Raw genomic sequence first — 4,507 nt, 5'->3', positions numbered from 1 at the left:
TGCCTGTGTTTTCAATACCGGCACTCCAAACTGCCTTAATCTCTCGGCAATTGTTTGTTGTACCTTCTGTTTTTCGAAAATATTAGCTGAATTTACAAAGACGCCAGAAATCTTCATATTCTTTTGACAAAAACGGCAACTATCGTTTAGTTCCATTTTTGCTGTACGGGTCTGGCTTGCTAGACTAATTAGACTACAAACCACGATGTACATTCCGTCGGGTTGACTATGTAAAACTTCTTCATCGCTCTGATTGGTTGTTGCGCCATCCTATTGCGTGGCGTTGAACTTGACAGACAGCCGTTTATCCCGCCCACACTGCTATCCAGCGTCACTAAACCCCTGTACAGCTTTTTGCTGTAGGGGTCTGGCTTGCTAGGCTAGATCTGTAGCACATTCACAGTGAAAGCACGGATGAGAGAAAGAAGGGCTGCAGGAGCTGCTGAGATTCTGAGAATTGGATGAATTAAAATGGGGATTTGAGGTCTTTGAGCCCCGACATCACTTTGCTCTGAGGGGCTCTGAGAGCAAACGGTCAGCCCTAGATGAAATATGAAAACATTTTATGAATCCCAACATGCGTGCCTATATTATGACAGTACATAATGGCATTGGAGCGATATTTGTAGGCGTGAGGGCGATTCGAAAATGAATCTGAGGTCAGAACTCTTGCTCTTCCCACACGCTAATGAAATGGCAGTTGTGCTCTAAAAATTCAAATTTAGCAGATTTTGGCCAAAACTTTGGGTGCTTGGAGGCATGCTGTGGGAAATTCGTAGCAGGTATCGACATGGCGTCTTCACTTCTGAACACAGCACGGACGTATCTATAAACTGACATTTGAATGGCGTTTCTAGGTTAATGCATGATGACACAGTAACTGCTCAAAATTTGGTTTTTTTTATGATTTTTCCAGGTCATCCCCCTGTTTATTCCTAGGGGGGCTTTGGGGAGCTGTTTTTTGCTTATTACGTCGCCATGGTAACTCCAATCTTCAATAAAAGTAATAGCCCGCGAAAACTCATGGAGCCGGTCGTTTTGATATATATATTGTTGGGATGTGCGGGCCCTATGGGCCCGCATTAATGTGGACGGAAGAATAAATATAGCCTATAAAGAGACGCGTTTTCAATGTTAAATCCCATAGACTTTTGCCAACGGAATAGTAATAGGTGCCTTGCCATGCATTTGCATCCTATGCAATGCTATGGCAGGCCCCAATAAATATTTGTACGTGTTGTGAGATCAGATTACCTGGGCGGCATCATTAGCCTCCACAAATGCACTTAATTTCCGCCGGAAGTAGTTTGCGCAGCGTTTGCCAATGTAAACAGATGATGCTAGCTTTGACAGCCCACTCGTAGATCGCTAATAATGTCCTTATGTAACGGGTTGGCTGTTGATTCCACTTCCACAGTGACTGCCAATCATATTTACCTTTATTCGTGTATCATGGACGCTCACTGGTTGGCAGGGCTCTCCTCAGCACATAAATATGGGCTGTGATGTAGGCGCAGTGCCAGTGCACAAGGATTGAGCCCATGGTAGGTTTGTTACACAAAGCACAGCGTTATACTGAAACTGTATTTAATGTAATAATGCAGTTAGCATTATTATTATTATATATTATGCTCAGTAAGATGACGACAGCATTGCATTTGACTAAATGTGTTTTTATTTTGTAATTTTAATGTAATGGTTGTTAGCGATCTTGGCTCGAAGGCTAAGCTAAACTTGCTAACTTTCTCTCATGAAGCTGTGCCGAACGAGTGCTGCGCTGTGACCGTGAGCTGACCAGTCGTATTTCTTATCGTTATTCAGGCAATAAAAGTCCAGTCCTGAAGCTAAGAGTGTCGGTCCTTCTTCTAAAAACGCAACACAACGCACACAACGCAGACAACGGTTACACAGGGAACAGAGTTTAAATACGTTAACTGGAGATGGAGTTACTATCCCCCACCCGAATTCGGTGCAGGACTGGGAGGATAACATGACGACGTGGCCCAACATAACATACAAAACTGAGCACCTAGAAATATAAGTACCCTACGACCAAGGCTTTGTTCAGGAGCATATCACAAGGCTGCATACATTTTACTTTTCCCACATGCTCCGGAAAATCGTTGATGATTTTGTTGAGGGAAGGTTACAGTTCTGCAGTAAATATCTCAGCATTTTAAAACCAAAATAAACTGCCCTATGTAGGTGCCCAAGGGTGCCAACAGATGTCTGTTGTTTACATAATGTAATATAATGTTGAATATATTGTTGTACAAAATTGAAAATAAAGGTTGATGTAATTTCATTTCATTATTGCACTGAACTACAATCATGAGTGCCCTATCTTCCTTAGAGTGTTACAATTTCTTTTAACGCAGTTCATTCATAGTAAACTCATACTTTACATTAATAACACTGGATTAATTAATTGTTTTGAGGAATTGTATTTAATCCTAACAGGTATTAAAAAGTGAAATACAAAACGACCCCACACAATTACATCACTATAATAATAATTTACAATATTAACTGTTAAACATATACTATGCACACAGCAGTGGCGGTTGCTGACTTTTAAAACAGGGGAAGCCCATATTACGCTTGGCTAAAAGCATGTCAACTACATTTGGTGTTGCTAACTGCTTAGCTGCGAGCATACCCGCCCCCTCCTGAAGCCGGGCGTCCTCGGCTCGGAAGCCTGGCTGTTAGTGGCGGCTTCATAACATGATTTCCTCAGTGAACGGCGGCGATTTCAGAACAAATCACTTCATTAAGCTACAGGACAACATGTTGTAGTTATGAAAGTAAATGCAGTATTGGGCATATCTTGTGTTTTGTGAATAACTGTTTTATCGTCAATTTAACATTGAAGATGTAGCAATTTTGCCAGAGAATGGGAGAGGCTGCCCGGCTTCCCGTGTTGTCTCTGAATAGCCGCGGCTGGTGCACTGGCAAGATTCTAAACCTCATGAGGCATTCTGATCAGTGGACTTCTCAGGTTAACTAGGCCAGCACAGATGGGCAAGATGTTGTCCAGTTTACGTGCCATGATGGGAACGGTCTGGGATAAAATCTTAAAGATCTTCAGTCTCTGGATTGCTCTTTCCACATGTATGCGGACATTTGTCAAAGCACTCTCTATCTAACCACTCGTTCAAGTGCTTTCTTGAGTTTGTACAGCCAACTACTGCACATGTCGTTCCCAAACCAATTTTTCTCTTAAGGTTTTCCATCCTTTTTCTCACTGCGTTGATATCGGAGCTAGCTAGCAAAACAAACCGGAGCCCGCCAGACCGGAAGTGGAAAGCATCGACGGGAGGAGTTTAGGAAGTAGAGCGGAAACATGTTGTTAACCGGTGCCATGCTAAATACAGGAGCTGCTCCACGGACGTTTACCTCCTGTCTTTCAAGCAGTTTCCCTGTAATATTATTGTGATTGCAAAGGACTACATTTAAACTTCCGCTTCTGCTGCTGCAGCGGTGTTGCACTTCTTTCTAAAAACGTGTTGAAACTCGCCGTATGAGCGCATTAAAGGGACAGTTAGCCTCTTTTGACATGAAGCTGTATGACATCCCATATCAGCAACATCATTTATGAACATCTTCTTACCCCCTGCTGCGTCCTGTGAGCAGAGTTCCAGCCTCGTTTTGGCGTTGACGAAGGTAGTCCGACTAGTTGGCTGGGGTTTAAAAAATAAAGCGTTTTGCTTCTCAAAACAAAATGCATTCAAACGAGTAATACATTTGCATCACAAAATGGTTGTGCATGAAAAAGTCAGACCTCACATCGCTTGGCGCTATTTTTGCCTCCCTTCATATCAATGCGTTCAGCCGCCTGCCGATAGCTGCACCTGTTACGGTGTTTGCTGCTCGGAAGCAGGGGAGTGCTCGGTCTGCACAGTTTACACAGCCTGTAGTGATAGAAGGGAGAGAAAATAGCGCCAAGCGATAACCCTCAAGACAGATTACGGCGGGATTTGTATTTACCGCCAGTCAAAACCATGGACATAATATGTCTATGGTCAAAACCAGCAGTTTGTTTTCAGCGGATTGGGGGTGTGGCCTCATGTGCTACCGTCTTCCAGAGCTATAGAGTAATACTATAATGTATAATATAATACTACTAATGTAGATTAGAGTATGGCAACCCGACCGAAGCCCGACGGGCCGGGTCGGACTCGGACAAAAAATTAGAATGTCTTGTCGGACTCGGGTCGGGCTCGAAAGCAAGCAGACATCGTGAAAATTATAAACAGCCAGAGGACAGGTTTCAGTTCATTGCAAACATCAGTTTTTGTGATAAACATAAATAATTGAATATGCATAAATGAAAATGTTGGTAGGCTATTCGTGCCTCATGCCGTGCAGCATGCAGTGTGCATCTGTGGTGTGTGCATGAGCGAGTTGCCAGTGGCAACGTTTGAACGCCGACTCTCCGAACCAGCCGATTCAGAATCAGCACGGAAGATGCTGTGAGCCCTGTTGTGGAGTACCTACCTTGTTTTCT

The sequence above is a fragment of the Odontesthes bonariensis genome, chromosome 21 (assembly GCF_027942865.1).
Source record: "Odontesthes bonariensis isolate fOdoBon6 chromosome 21, fOdoBon6.hap1, whole genome shotgun sequence".
NCBI classification, from domain to species: domain Eukaryota; kingdom Metazoa; phylum Chordata; class Actinopteri; order Atheriniformes; family Atherinopsidae; genus Odontesthes; species Odontesthes bonariensis.
Note: the sequence above shows the minus strand (reverse complement) of the source record.